This window comes from Ambystoma mexicanum, chromosome 7q (assembly GCF_040938575.1).
Source record: "Ambystoma mexicanum isolate Mex_15411 chromosome 7q, UKY_AmexF1_1, whole genome shotgun sequence".
NCBI classification, from domain to species: domain Eukaryota; kingdom Metazoa; phylum Chordata; class Amphibia; order Caudata; family Ambystomatidae; genus Ambystoma; species Ambystoma mexicanum.
The window spans coordinates 899,049,490-899,066,287 of NC_090941.1; the positions used below are offsets into that span (position 1 = coordinate 899,049,490).

General features: G+C 43.0%; 1 protein-coding gene and 1 long non-coding RNA gene across 2 annotated transcripts in view; one reads left to right on the top strand and one right to left on the bottom strand.

Moving 5' to 3' along the window:
• Window positions 1–16,798, bottom strand: part of CCDC81 (coiled-coil domain containing 81) — a 794,710-nt gene that overhangs the window by 333,593 nt on the left and 444,319 nt on the right. The gene's annotated exons all lie outside the window — the stretch shown is intronic.
• Window positions 11,089–11,659, top strand: LOC138528835 (uncharacterized). The gene is made up of 2 exons (XR_011284259.1): window positions 11,089–11,160; window positions 11,271–11,659. It is a non-coding gene; the product is annotated as an uncharacterized lncRNA (long non-coding RNA).

Below are 16,798 nucleotides of genomic sequence, written 5' to 3' on the forward strand. Positions count from 1 at the left end.
TCAGCTTCAACACGTGGTTAGAATCTGAAGGGAGGAAGAGGAGGAGGGGCTACTGTCCAACTACTCAAGGTCCCATTGGTTGGGACCCAAACCACCAAAACAACCTACAAAATAGGGTTTTTCTTGCTTTCAGCAAGAGAAACCAAAGGGTAACCAAGGATTCCCGGGCTGACGCTGGAGAATATTCACAGCATGTGAATCTATGAAAGATCCAATGCTTGAGAATCTTACTTCTTGTCTAGGTTTATCTTGATTAGTCCCTGACACCCCCATCCTCATCTACCTCCTAACTATTCGCGACAGTCTCATATCTAGGGGGACCTCTCCTGCACCTCCTATTCTGTCCTACCCACCTTGTTTTCGCTGCTCTTCTTCCAAGGCCTGCTTAACACCTCGACACTTGCTTGTACGCCCACCCACCACCCGACTGGCTTCACCAAGGCATTACATTTGCCTGTACACTCATCTCCATTCCTAATTTAATATTTATGTATTTATTTACATTCACATACAGCCACCTAATATTTGCATATCATAGGCAATCAAATCTAAAAACAAACACAATATAAAACAGCTCACACTTCAGATCTACACACTTAAAAAGGGCTAGTTTAAAATATGCCTTCAGACAGGTGGCTAAGAATGTTCAAACATAAATCATAAAACTTTATTATGTGCAAAATTAAGTTACCATCATTACCACATTTCCTCGACATATTCAAGATCTCAGGAGTTATTATATGCCTTCAAATTTTTCAAGCGTAATTGATTCAAGCTCTCACAATAGCATAAAATGTGTTGCGCAGTCTCAATTTTTAAAACTCCACATAATCACATTTCGCCCCAACTATTTCTAAATTGTCTGTCTTATTAAACTTGAATAATAAATATCGCCTGATCAGTTTGCCATCAGGAAATGCTGGCAGTTATTTAGGGATGTCGGGACATCCCAACCAGTATTGCATAAAAGTGCCACTATTGCTCTTTATAGCCAAATACACCATCTCGCTCTTTACCAACTGCAGACATCACATTCTTCAACTGGCGTTTAATTCTACCATGAGATTAGTTAAGCCATTTTTCTGCATTCTCTTTAGCACAGTTAGTGTAGGTAAACCTAAGATATCTCAGCAGAGAATGTTTGTCACAGTTCTTCATTCCACTAAACACTCTCATTAAGTCAACAATGGGAGGATAGCTCAGCGGCAACATGCTCGGCTTGGAAAGAAGACAACACAAAGCAACACAGGTTCGATCCCCGGGTCCGTGCTTAGAAACCTCTGGGTATTAAGCACGTTATAAATATGCAACTAAGAGACATATTCCTGTGACAGTGCCTCGATGCCACCGGGCTGTGTGAGCACTTGAAAAAAGCAAATAAATAAATTAATGATAGTATCATTATCTAAGGCATACAACATTGCAACCTTACATTCCAACAAATCTCCTACGTGCATCATATTACATTCTGATATATATTCACACAGAAGTCATTTCAAATCTATTCAGTTCCTGAGTACGTTTTTTCCCTCATATTTCTGCACCATAAGGGAGACAGGGAATGAGTTTGGCGGAATATAATAATAAAACAGTCCTTATAGAGCATCCTCCTTGTGCACCAATGATGCGACTTAGTGCCATAGTTAAGTTCATGCACTTAGATTTGGTCGCTAGCCATTGTTGCTTCCAGCTCAATTTATGATATATAACAATGCCCAAATATTTGTAGCATTCGACCCTTTCCATCAGCTGTCCCGTCGGTAGTCCATCTCATATTAGCAATATTTTGATTCTTAGTTTTCCCTGCAAATGCAATAATATGTTTCTTACCGAGATTAATTTTGAGCCCATTTTCAGATGCGATTTGTTCCAATGCGCTAGTTTAAATTGTAATCCCTTAGGGTATAGTTGAGTAATATCAGGTCATCTGAATAACCGAGCCACCCAATTTTTAACAATCCAAATTTGATGTCATTGGAAAAGATGGTATTCAAAGCAGCTGCTAAATCTGCTAAGTATAAACTAAACAGGGTAGCAGCCATTCCTAATTTTAGTAGATCCTTAACCCCACCTCCTCCATTCTCACCATGGATGTTCCTCTTTGCCACTCACTATACTGTTTCTCGAACTCCTTCCCCACTACATTCACCCCCCTTTCATCTTAAGCAGGTAATGTGGCAGGGTTGCCTCCTGTCACCACTATTATGTGCATTGGCAATAGAGTGTTTCTCCTGTTATCTGAAAGAAAAGACATATATACACAGTAACTAATAGTATCACTATATGCAGGTCTTTTGTGGAAGCTGAAGTGAATAGAACTCCCATAATAGAGACAGTGAAAATATTTGGGAGATATTCAGGACTTGGGCCAAGAATCGGTTATTACCACATTAAACCTCCGCTAAAAATATGGGAAAAGAATAGGAATTCCGATGGTGTCCACCAGAGGCCGGATAACTCTGATTTCTGAGAATATAAATCCTGCAGGATGTCTCCATACTTTACAATAGAAACTATGTAGCTGCCATGGAAATGCTGGAGGTGAAGACTGAGTGATGGACTAAACCTCCGTCTCCATGGTAACAAGAATATCGCTAATTGTTAAATAGAGGTCTTGGAGAAGATGCTGTACATCTTTACGAACGTTCTCATAATGCTCACAGGGATTATCCTTGCAAGGTTGAGAATGAAGTGGTTAAAGCTCATATGACCTATAGGAAGCATAAAGGTGGCCATAGAAAACACTGACTTTGTCATTAGAAAAGGGTGGGCTTGGGGTGCCAGATCTTGAGGTATCAGACAACCAGATTAGCCTTAGCACTGCTTGGTAAGGTTCAGTGCCACATGCTCTCCATTTAGCATTGGAACATGCACTTGATATCCCTATAAAGCTGATGGAGGCAACACTTGGCAGCCCAGGTGCGTACAGTATGTCATTAAATATAGTACATGCAGCAGTTATGTTTCTGCCTAAGCTGTTTCGAATGTTTGGGCGACAGCCCCCTGTTATGCTTCAGGTATCTATAAACAGTATGCTATTATTATTATTTATATTTTTATATTTTACGAACCTAACACGTGGACATCAGAGCGCAGAACATGTTATGAGGCTGGACTGTTAGTTTGACACTGCCATTTGGAGGGAATTGATTAACTTGGGGTTATTCAAGCGGGAAAATCTTTCAGGATGGGAAAGTTAGAACACTAAACAGGTACAGAAAGTTAGCGGTTTTACAACACTGCATGATTAGATGTATTATAGGATCAGTGGAGAGCTGTTGAGGATGATCCCAACCATTCCTGAAGCCCTAAATGAGCACACACTGATTAATTATATAATGACAATTGATACGGCCATGACAATTTAGACAAGTGCTATAATACAAACATTACTGAAGTCCCAAAAAGGTTACGAACATGTGGCTGTATATCTTTGTTGATAGCCAGGCGTAAAAATGCATGTCATTGAATGAGCACACGGAGTCACACAATACAGAATTGCTATATGAACTGTGACAAATCCAGGGAATGTGTGCTCTCTCCCCAAGGAGGAGCCACCCCCTTAGGGACTAGAAAGGTGAGCTGGGTAAGCCTAACCCCTCTAGGGGACAGAGGAATTGGGATCCCACTGGGGTAACCCCACCCCCCCTTAGACGATAGGCATTCCCAAAATAGGGATATTTGTTATCCTGCCTTATCCCAAAATGATAACAGTTGTGTTGGTAATATGGGAAATTAATCGCCCACTGATTTACAGCGTGATACACAAGTGGTTGACTTGTCTTCTTACCCCAATCTGACACCATCAAGTCCTGAAGGAAGAACACTGAGGAGAAACACACCATGTTTTGGGGTGGAACATAAAGATATGCCCCAGACTGAGGAAGATGATACGAGCTGCCTGCAGAGCAGCAGAGGAGGGAATTCTCCTGGAAGGTGTGTCCAGGAGAGGAAGTCAGCAGACTGATGCCTGGCGTGGCGTACCCCAGTGCAGAGGGGCCAGCAGAGTGCAAGCCAACGGATGAGAGAGGTGGAAGCACCCAGAGGGTCTTGAGTTGAGACAATGACGGTGGGCCAGGAACCGAAGGCCACTGAGAAGCGAGGGGCCGCAGAGAGAGCAACCCTCAATACGTACCACGACAGAGATAAAAAAGCCGCTGAGAAGCTGACAACACCGAACCTGAAGCTTCCCATCTTCCTGAGGAGGACCGCAACAGATAGTAAGGTATGCAGTGGCTCCGGGAGACGTGGGAGGGGAGGGCCAACCAAACTCCAGGGAGGGGTGAGCGCTACCATATCCCAAGGTGGGCAGCCCCGAGAAATACCCCAGAGCGGGGTGAAAACGAGACTATGCCAGGGCAGGCAAGAGGAGAAATAACCCAAGGTGGGCCACGAGAACCCAGACCCCAAGGCGGGGTCACAAAGAACATAACCGGAGGTAGGCTCCAGGAGAATATGCCCCAGAGAGGGACAAGAACTGTCATACACTAAGGTGGGCCAGAGAAGCCCTAGGCCAAGGTGGGCTACAGGAAACCAAACCCCATGGTGGGGAACCAGAAATCATAAGCCACAGAGGGTTGAGAGCTACAATACCCCAAGGGTGGGGTACAAAAAACCAAGTAATAATACCACGTGAGAGCAACCAAATTCCAAGACAGGAGACAAGAAGCCAGATTCTAAGGCGGCCTGAGAAACCCAAAGACCCAGAAGAGGGTGACAATCACTGGAGAGATGGAATTCAGCCCACCAGAGGAGGAAACCAGGAAAAGTACCTGGGATGGACTAGCGAATCACAGAACCACACAGGTTGGTTCATCAACCGGAGACTGAGACAAACCATCTGATAACTATCCACACGGAAGTAACTAATCAGAAACTAAGATACGCAGAGACAACCTGAGGAGGGGGAGAAAGACAAGAGAGTTTTTTAATTGACTGGATTTCTGAAAAGGGCCAAGAGCCCATGCCATCTGTGACTAAGAAAGATCAGGAGGGGGTTAGATTTCATTCACCATTCCTGGGTTGGGAGAGAAACTGTATTTTGTTAGGAATGTCCTGGGCTCAAAGTTGTAGGGACAGAATCAGCCTTAGAATTGGTTTTCTGGACGACACATTATGTTTTTAAGGACACCCTGACAAGCATCCTTTAGACTTCTAAGATAGGGCTCCACATGCAAAAAGGACAGAGCAGGATTTTAAATCTTCACTAATAAAGACTTGTTAAGAAAATGGCTGATGGTCCGTCTCGTGATTGTGATTTACCATATGACCTAATGTGGTGCAATGTGCAAGAAGATACTTACAAATAACTGGTGGCAGTGAATGGAACAAAACCCAGAGAATATTGGTCAGCGTTTACTTCACGTTTGCAGATGGGAACTAATTCAACACCACTGCCTCAGACCTGGTGATGTTGGAGCATTCTGCAACATAACTTGTTGGGAAATGGTACTGTGTCACTGAGGATGCGATGTGTCTGTTAGTTAATGAGAATGTTCAGTTGGACTGCCCATGCACCCCGGCTTAAGTAGTCAATGGTGATAATGAGTAGGTACTTGGGGATGATCAAACCAAGCCTAAAGAGATTATGAATTGTATTTGGAAGGGAACTGTTTTGCATATGTTAGTTATCCCAGTGTTAAAATAGTAACTGTTTATGTTTGTTTGTATGTGAAGCATAGAAAATAAAATCAATAATAAAAATGGCAGCAAACACGTTTTGATTACAAGCATGCAGTGTTAACTAGTCACAGCTATCCATGTTTTTTGTTGTTGTACAGCAGCGCTTCTGGATTACCAATTGAACAACATATCAAAAGTTACAGCCAGTCCATGGTGACATGTGCTTAGAGAGAGAGAGACAGAGCTTCACCTCACTGATGTCACCCCACAAGGCAAAAACACATGTTTGGGGTTGTTGGACCCTTCTTCAGAGGATAATTGCCTAGCATTTTAGTGCTTGACTATACTTGTGGGCAGGACCAGACTGATGTGTGATGAACCCAATGGAGCCATCACTGATACCCCGGCAGTGATCTCCTCTCATGTGGCCAGAAGACGGCAGCCACTTCCTGATCCTGGGGCGGTTATATGATGGAGAATCTGATGGGAGGAGACATACTCCAGGGAGATGTCATGGCTTCATTGGATGAGACAAGGTATCCTCCATTTGCCCTTGAAGATAATCCTCTCATACCCAATACCCTCATGGCCTATTGTCATACCTCTACACCTTCCCCCTTGGAAGAATAAGAAAGACTCTTCACCAAAGCATATAAACCAAACTCCCAATTTACCATGGGGAAGTAACAAGAATGCCTCTATCAGTTCCATCTATTCATCATCCAAAAATGTTTTACCATCAAGGCATGTTGGACGTGATTATTCAAACTCTTTTCATCAAACATTAACAATGGACTCCTTTTCCCAGAATTCCCCGAATACTGGGACGAGAAAGAAAAGAGCAGTGCAGATCGGAAGAAACTTCAAAACCAGCAAGCGCTCTAGCTGTTGGCCGAAAACACCTATGCCGAGGAAATGTAAAGAGCGCCAGCCCAGAGTCAAAGACTGCTGCTGTTGGCGCGAGAACGGTCAGCATCTTTAAGAGACTCGAGGTCCCGAAATAGGTGTGGCGGAGCCACACAGTTCAGAGCAGAGGAAGAAGGGAAACGCTGCGAGAAGAGGACGCGCTGTGGAGAAGCCGGGAGACAGGAAGAGACCCCTGGGCATTCACCGACCGCAGAGAGCAGACCCTTACCCGCAAGAGCCCAAACCGAAGCCGGCGTGCTTAAGGGAAGCCGCGGGAGACGCAAGAATGCCAAGAAGTACCTTCACTGAATGACCGCGAACGAGCCTGAGAACGCCAACAAGAGCCGGTGAGTCAACCCAAGGATAGTTGGGACCCCGGGGCATTTCGGCGGGTGCGCCAAATGCAATCTATAGTTAAGCAGACTGAAGAACAAGAGAAAACAAAGAGACTAATTGTAAGAAGGGAAAGTGAATAGTAACCAAAGCCCTTAACAGTATGTGAATGCATGGTATACAAATACAAGCAAGCACAGAAACAAATAATATATCAAGAGGATATATTATCTAACCAAATAAAAGTATAATTGTGGAAGTGGATGAATATAAGAAGCCCTAGAAGAAGAGTATACCAGGCAGTTACTACTGTGTGAAGTACAAGAAGCCCTGGCAGGAAAGTACACCAGGCAATCTCGAGTGTGTAAACATTAGAAGTCCTGGCAGGAAAGCATACCAGGCAATTTCAAGTGCATGAATATAAGAAGCCCTGGCAGGAGAGTATACCACGCATTCTCAAGTGTTTTTATTTTTTCTTTCCAACTTTGTACTTTGAACTACTTTCCTGATGGCAGAGAACAGAACACTAGCTTATAGCGATGACTATGCTGCAGCCCTTATGAACGCTATCTCTATTCTGAACCACGAAGACACGGTGGATGTGTTGAGAGATAAAGATGAATGGAATGAACTCATACAGCTAAAGAAAAGACTTACAAGGACAGAACTCCATGGAGCAATCATGCTCGAATACCTCAAGAACAAAGCTTTACCACAAGAACTGACAGTCCAGAATGAACCTAGACTGTTTCTTGATAACGAGAAGTTTCGAGTACAATGGAGCTATATAGCTAATCGGTGTGGTCGTGATTGGTTAATCTTGATTATAGACACAGCCAAAGAAACATCTACTAAAATTGAAATCGAACTTCTTAAAATTGAAGAGAATATAAAGAAAATATTACCTTTGGACAACTATAAGAGACGCCTTGAAGAAATTGAGAAAGAGATGAAGGAATTTAAAAGTATAAATACCAATGAAAGAATCCAACGTATGAAAAAAGAGTTGGCCCGTTTCTCGCATGAGAGAGCTTTTCCTTATGTTAAAGAAGATTATATCAACAAAACATTACAAACTAATGGTACAACTAGATATAATAGACAAGTCCGTTTTCGTAATACCTCATACAGTACCAGTCATGATAGTAGTGACCCTGACGATGTAGATGAAGGAACCTCCTCTGGGAACAAGACTCCCAACCGAAGAGGAAGAGGTCAACCATCCCGACGACAAAATGAACGAAGAAGAGGCAATCAGGGCCGTTTTTTACACCAGGCCCCAAACAGAAGCAGCTGGGACGACGTAACAAAACAAACCAGAAGCGGGAATCACTTTTGATTAATCTATCTGATTATACTCTCACAGATATAGAACAACAAGTCCTCAACAAAGGTTTGGGATTCGTGATGACGAAACTACATGATCCTTTTGAATTTCTAATTGATTTCAAAAAACTAATGAGGAAAATCCACCTGAAAGAATTCTTCTCTGCTGATAACGTTATCCCCTTGGAAGAACCTCTCAACTGCACGGGACTCCGTAAACCTTCCACTTTCTACCCTCCTTCTCAGAGTTTTTCTCCTGAGTCGTTAGTCTTTGAAAAGAAAGTGATCGCAGAAGTTAAAGCCCTGGAAAATAAACCATCTAGACCTTTCCACAATCTCTCTAATTCAGATCTTAAAGCACTCGACTCTTTGGCAAAAACTCCCAAATTGTCATCAAGAAAGCAGATAAAGGTGGAGGTATTGTGGTTCTTAATCGCACCGATTATGTCACGGAATGCGAAAGACAACTTAGTGATAACCACTATTATCGCCCTCTCGCTCTGGACCCGACACCGGAACTCATGGCACTCGTTGCAGATAAAGTTTCTAAAGCTAAAGACCGAGAGTGGATCTCGAAACAAGAGGCGGATTTCCTCATCAATAAAAAACCAAGCATCCCCACTTTCTACACTCTACCCAAAGTGCATAAAACCTTGGTGAACCCTCCAGGTCGACCCATTGTGGCAGGGATTAATTCTGTACTTGAACCCCTCTCTACTTTTGCGGACCACTATTTGAAGGGATTTGTGCAAAACATGCTATCCTATGTAAAAGACTCTCGAGATGTTATCAACAGTCATGAAAACTTGGCTTTCGATACAAATACCCAGTTGCTACTAGGTTTTGACATCGTATCCCTCTACACCAATATCCCCCAATAAGCATCCCTTGATGCAATTGAAGAAATACTTCTGGGCCGCATTGATAATGATCCGGTCCCTACTTCGTTTATCCTTTGGTGCGTTGAACTAGCATTAAAACCGTAACTACTTTGAGTTCAATGGTAAGATTTTCCAACAAGTTGAAGGGACCGCGATGGGCGCCACTATGGCTCAGAGTGTTGCTAACTTGTACGTAGAGACCTTTGAGAAAAGCAACGTCTACAGCAACCTCAATCCCTATAGTAATAACATCGTGAAGTGGAGTCGCTACATTGACGACATCTTGGTCATATGGAGAGGCACCTTGACTGAAGCTAACAATTTTTTCAACTGGCTTAACAATTTTAATCCTCACCTTCAGTTTACTATGACGTCTAGTAACGAGTTTATTAATTTTCTCGACCTAACCATTTTTGCAACCAATGGAGTCTTGAAAACTAAGCCTTATCATAAACCCACCGATAAAAATTCTCTTCTTGATTATTCCAGCCATCACATTAAACATCTTCGTGATAATCTTCCCTTTGGCCAGTTTTTACGCCTTAAAAGGAATAGTTCTACGAAAGAAATATACGAGGCGGAGGCGATCACTCTCGTGAAAAAACTGAGACAGAGAGGGTACCCTAATAAACTGGTGAAAAAATCAGCCAAAAGGGCTTTTAATAACAACCGAGAAGCACTATTGGAACCAAAACCTGTTAAACCTAAAGATGATCGTATTGTGTGTGTGAATACCTTTTCTAACCGGAGCTTTGAGATCACCAACATCATTAAGAAGAATTGGAAAATCTTTCAAACGACCTCCCCCTCTATGAGTGTGCCGATCTTTGCTTATAAAAGGAGCACGACGATAGGTAACAGGGTTAGTAACAGCAAACTTAAACCTATCCCTATCCAGGAACCCAGATTAACCACCCTATGGGGTCTACCTGAACCTACCGGTCACTATCCTTGTGGCTCGTGCGGGGTCTGTAAATTGACCTCTATAAATAAAAATGTAGATATTGGCCTGTCAAAGCTCTGGACACAGAAAAACTTGACTAATTGTAACACCGAATTTGTGGTGTACCTGATCACTTGTAAATGTGGACTGCACTATGTAGGGAAAACAACCCGCAAAGCCAAAACTCGTATCATGGAACACCGGAGCTGTCTCAAGAACAGAACTGAAAATGCCCCCATGGTGAAACATTTCAATCTTCTGAAGCATCATCACGAGGATTTCAAATGGACAATATTGTTATCACTTAAAGGATCTAACTATGCCACCCGGGAGAAAAAATTGCTTTATATGGAACAAAAGATGATATACACTCTGCAGAGTGACATCAGGGGTCTTAACGAATCTATTGAATGGTACAACATATAATCGTTTACACTCACTTGATCCCTTACCATCGTTTTTTGTAGACTGTTTGCTACCTAGTGTACTAATTCCTTGTCCGGTCTGAGCCATTCCATGATGGCTGCCATGACTAACCACATTGCTCTACATCTCTTTTCTCTTCCAACATAGTTGTAGGACTACTGTATTTCCCTGACTACCACTCGCACATCGGTCGCCCAGTCCTGCTGTACTGCTGCCCGCATAACAGACGGCACTCTCCGTACTATCCACACAGCACTAGCGCTGGCGGCAGGATTATATCCTGGGGCTGTCGGATTTGGTCACGACTGACACTCTTACTGCCAACTTGAAGGTATAGCCTGTGGGGTAGTTGTTTACTTTCGAGTGTTACTAGCCGCCTTCTGTCTCCTATAAACACACGAGATTAGAGACTATACCTTGAACTACCTCTTTAGGTTCTAGTCACTGACTTCTTCTCAAATTCTGGAATTATATGGGGCACACTGTGGATAATTCGTTTTGTCTCTCAGCACTGGGTTTCTCTCACCCGGACACCTTTTCATATGTTTTTTATTCGATACTAGTTTCGCTATTTGCTAAGCCTAAGCACATATCCTGCTTTTTTAGTGAGCTACTACTCAGCGCTCATTTGGATGTTTTTTCTATATCCTAGGTAGAGACGACCCTCAGTTCTACACCGCCTACTACCTTTCGAGTAGAGAGCACCCACAGGCATCAGTGGAGGTATTTATTTCCCTCTATTTAGATGCCTTGGTTCATGTATTTTGAACATGCAACAATAATGGCTAATTTGAAGCTCATGTTTTGCGCTTTTTTTGTTCTTTACTTTGCAGATGCTACGAATACTTCAAATGTCATCATTTCGTTTTTAAATGTTGTCTTGGTTACGTGGTCACCTGTATATCTCCTGATGAATGTTCCATAATAACTGTAGGAACTGAAACATGTCGAGCTAATACTCTGTACTGGCACCAGAGTTATTAAGTTTTTTGACATACTGATTCTAATTACTGTAGAGTACGTTGCACTTTCTGTAAAGCGTACCTCTTGATGTTGAGTGTATCCCTGTTTTTGATACACTGTCAATTAGCTAATTCTAGCTTATCACGTAACGACTGTTTGATATATGTTTAAATGTTTATGAATTGTATGTACTGTGGACCACACTATTTAATCACTTTTTAGGTCATAATTCTATTAAATCTGATGTTTATCATTTTAACCACGACTGGTCCTTTTGTGGCTCTCCCAATGGGAGCTCTTTATATGTGTGGCATCTACACTATAGCTCTGTCTCCTCTTTAAACACGGATCTTTGTCCTCCCGGACTTAGACAGAGTATACGTTGCTAACCTATCTTAGTTAAACGTATACCGGGTTTCCTCCCCATTTAAGTTGGAAGGAAAGTATACCAGGCAACCACAAGTGTCTAAATACAAGAAGCCCCGGCAGGAGAGTATACCGGACAATTTGCAAATGTGTGGAAACACGAGGTCCTAAGCAAGGATATTAGCACTGTGTTGGCCAGATAAGCAGGAGCAAAATCCTGGCCACAGAACTCTGAAGAGAATAGAACCATAGAACTTTGTGTGTGTAACAATGCAACTATGGGACCAACAAGAAACAAGGAACGGTTGTATAAAGAACTGTTTGTGGTAAAGTGGAATCCAGGGAAAAGGAGTCACCCTCTGGAACAAGGACTCTTTATCCTTGGAGACCTTTTGGAGCTACTTATTCTTTTTTACAAACACTTTTTTCAAAATGCATCAAAGGTTAGAGACATTTCCCTTGTCATCTTTTTGTTTAGTTTATAGTGCGATGGTCAGAATAGAACTTTTGGACACAAGGACAGTTTTGATTTTGACATCCGGACACATACATATACTTAGTTAAGGTTTAGGTGTGGAAATTCCTCTGGGAGCAGGGTCAGAGAGGTCTTTTCACAACCCTTTTAATTTGAATAAAAGCCTTTAACCAAAAACATAGCAAACGTGTGTCTGAGTTTCATTCCTGACTCTGCAAATGGATATTTCTCCTCTTGTCAGGCACTTTAGGCTAAAACGTGATTGTAGATCCTCTTGGGTGGGTACCTTCTCACAGAATAGGCTCTGCAAGCTGTGTTACTCTAAGAAGAGGGGTTCTCACATGTATTGATCTAAATCTGAAAGACTTGGGGTTTCACCCTAAGTTAAGAAAGGTAATCAAGACGTGGACCCCTTGTGCCACGAGAGACACAGCTGCACCTCACTAATGATGTCAATGAAATCAGAAACATATGTTTGAAGTTGCTGTTGCTACCCATTTTCAGAGGAGAATTTCCTAGCATTTTGGTGCTGGAATGTCCTTGTGGGCAGGACCAGACTGATAGGCAAATGGATATTTCTTCTCTGGTAAGGCACAATTAACTAACATGTGACTGAAGACCATCATGAATAGTTATCTTCCAACATAACAGCTGTGTTCATCCTCAGTAGAGGGTTCTGGTATTTATTTCTAAATGTGAAAGACTTGTAGCTTCACCCTAATATAAGAAGGGCTATCCAGGCATGGACCTCTTGCTTTGGCACATACAGCGATAGCATCGACAAATCAAATATTGATTCTTTTTTAATTTAAATTGATGGAAAAGAATAATGATTGGCTAGGTAAATCTATATATATTAAAGTCAAAATGTGTTTGTTTGTGGGAGGATGTTTTGGTGAAGTGTTGTTCCTTATACAATTCCTCACTGTTTCGCCAATCTGCACCAAATTTTGCTTAGTTACCTGTTAGGACCCCCCGGACATTACTAGCTACATGACATTTGGACACCCCGCCCATTTCCCTGGATTCCAGCACCTTAACACATGAGATGGTTGCCTGAAATCGCCAAAACATCAATGTTGTCGTAGAAGGACCGGTCCCGACACAAGTTTCAAGATATTTGCACTGCAATGAACTGCACCACGCCAGGGTGAGGCGACAGGTGGGGAGAGAGCACAGAAGGTCCCAGTATGCAGCAGCACACCAACTCTCGCCTCCCCAATGTCTGCTCCGGGGTATGTCAGCCAGCCACAGGCGCCCATTCTCAGTGCAGTTTACTTCAGGGTGCAAAGCACATCAAGCGATAAGCAAATCAGAACAGTGACCTACAGGATCAGTGCTATCATCATCTACAGAACCTGTTTGAGGAAACTGGTACTTCTAGTAATTCATTTTATCAAGTAAAAACTGTGGCTGAGCATAAATGGAGATAGCACATAGGCTCTTTATGTTTAACCCTGGTTTAACATGGATAAACATGGTCACAAACAACTTATTTACAACGTGAACTGTTAACCATTTACAGCTATCCAGCTGTGTACTACTAGCAATTCTGAATTACACATTGATCAACATGTGACAAATTATAGCCAGTGTATGCGTACCATGTAGTCCTTTTTGTTGTAGCTATTGTGATGAACCAGTGATGATTCCTCCCAGAAACCTGGTCTGGGACCCTTCTCATGTGGCCAGGGAAAGACAGATGCTTCCTGACCCTGACCGTGGGGGTGCTGTACTGCGGGAGAATCACAAGGGGTAAGGGGAACAGACCAGGAAGACTGGGAAACCCCCTGTTTAACCTTTCCCGTAATCCTACACTTCTGATGGCTGTTTGCCAAACTGCAGAAGTTAAAAGAGCTAACTTTGCTGAAGGAGACCACAAGTCCCATAATCCCATGAATATTGGAACGAGGAAGAGGACTGAAGAGGCATGATATAGCAGTAGTCAGGCAATTAAGCCCAACAGCCCATACCTGAAAGAACCTCAGAGGCATAAAAAGCCCCCTGAGGTGCAGGCAATTGAAAGGATCTGGAACTGTGACTGGAATGCAAGCTGTAGCAGTAGTAGCAGAATGAAGAAGGCACGAGTCTGACAAACCAAGCAGAAGTGGGAGAATAAAAGGGATGCCGGAACGTGGAGACAGCAGCTTTCACCTGCTTGTTCTGAGACAGTCCTCTTCCCCCAAACTCTGAAGTGCAGAGGCTGCGCAGCAGAAAAAGTGCAGGAGAGTTGTCTTTTCCCATGTGAGCCTGATTGCTGTGGTTGTCGCGCACGGAACGTGCTGGGGACCGAGGCAACAAGCAGTTGTGGGTCTCGGGAGCGAGAGGGGCTCCATTAATGTGTGGCCTGACTGGAGACACCTTCACAGAGGAAGGGAGCCAGAATCAATAGAAGTTGCGGCAGAAGTAATGGAAGCAGTGTGACCCGCAGAGCAAGTGTTAAAGAAGCCGGTGAGTGAAGTACGACATTCTAATAACTTGCGCAAGAATTGCCGGCAATAGTATTGTCAGGAGTGGATCTCACCTGTATCTCGGTGTCTGATTCACTGGAGGATAATTCCGGTCCAGATAGTTCTGTTGTCTCTTCGGAAATTCCTTTTTTAGAGAGGAGATAGGGCCTGTTTCGGGAATGCGCCACAATGGTTGCTATTAGGAAACAGACTGCAATAATTTATGGCACTTCCCTCTACAGCCCAATATGGGGGAAAAAGCCAGTGGCATAAAAAACCCCAGTAGTATTCAACTCCGAGACCGAAGGAAGAGGAATGTCCGAAGTCTTGGTCTTGAGATTCCGCAAACAGTACTTAAACAAAGGTTGGGCCGGAGATTTCCAAGAATGTCCTTAAGCAGAGGCTGGGCAGGAGTCTCCCAAGTCTGCAGACTGTATTACCAGGGGCTGAAGCATTCAAAAACCCCTCGGTATCCAGATGGAAGGCAAGCCGGTGACACAGGAAGCTTAGGAGGAGGGGCTTCAGGTAAACAAACAGGCGAAACGAGTATAACAGAAGAAATTGCGTAAGCAGAAGAGAAAAGAAAGGAATAAGGAAAGAAAACAGACTAAGAGAAAGGATACCCCCAATCTCCATGGAAACAACTCACCGAGCCGTGATGAAATCGGAGCCTTTAGAGATAAGAGTGAAAACCGAATGTCGTGAAATACTTAAGCACAGGAGAGAGAGTAGGGGGAAAGAATAGGAGGTGGTAAGATGGCAGAAAGATGCCGGTAGAAAAGAAAAGCTATAGGGATAGACAAAACGCAAGCCTGGAAAAAAAAAAAACGGAAGGTAACACGGAAAAATACAGATGAACGAATGGAGCTGAAAGTCTGGTAGGCAAAGTGGGAAAGAATCAGATGGGAAAGGAGACACAGGAGGAAAGGAGAATCCGAGGCTGGAAACGCTAGGAGCACTGAAGTAAACGGCTTCAGTGGAGCGAGGAAACGAAGATTGTTGCAACGCACTGAGGGGGCGTGGCTAACCTCGTTATGTATGTCACAAAACGTAACTACTAGAACGGCGCAGGAGGCGCCGTAATGTGTATGTTAATGGTGCTTCCATCGGGACCAAAGCTTCCAGCCTCCATCCCTCATGACAAGTATCCAGTTCCCTGTTCTCTAGCGTATGGTTTAAATCAAGGATAAGTTGTTCGTTGAAGCTGAAATATCTCAACAATGTAAATGTAACACTCAAGAGTAATATGAAAGTCCTTTTACTCGCGTAGAAAGCAAACACTGCTTATATCCATTGTTCAACTTTTACAAGACTGTTACTATCTGAAGGAGGGGTTGCGTGTCACTAATTAAGAAGGGTGAACACTGCAAAGACCATTACCGAGTACCTAACCTTGATCACATAATTTTGGAAACATTTAACTTGTGAAAATGACATCAAAGAATGGTCGCATGTGCCTAATTGTGATTTCCAAAGAAGGACTGACCTCTAAAACTGTGATTAAGAAAATACTAACTGTTAACCAAGAACTGTGGGTTACTGACAGTTGTAGATATTCATTTCTTTTGAACTGTGGCAAATGTTCTTGAAGAGGTGACAAAGCATTGTGGCTGGGATTACCATTGTTGCTCTTTGGTGGAAGTGGAAAGTGGATATTTCACCAAGAAGAAGAGATTTTCTATCGTTGGAACTTTGGTTAATAAACGTTTACTTTAACTTTGAAACATCAAGAACTGACTTGAGACATTTCTTTCTTTGGTTGACCATTAGCAGAGTTGACCTTGAATCCTGGGAAAGGAAGTGTACCCAGGACATCATAAGGTTATTCAGAAACTGTGAATGTTGGCCAAAGCTTGAAGGGTTATTTTGAAGGAGAACATTAGGCCTCCCAAACTCTACGGCAATTTCAATCATACTCAGAGAATTAAGTGTTCTATCACTGCAGGCTGTAATAGAATGGAACTTTCTGGTGTTATTTTGTAAAATCACCGGCCCATCAAGTCCAGAGATCTTTAAGATCATAAACCAGGAACTGTTCAACGGGACAAGCAAACTGCTAAATCGTGGGCAACCAATATGAGGTCTAAGCTGGAATAACTCGGATGTA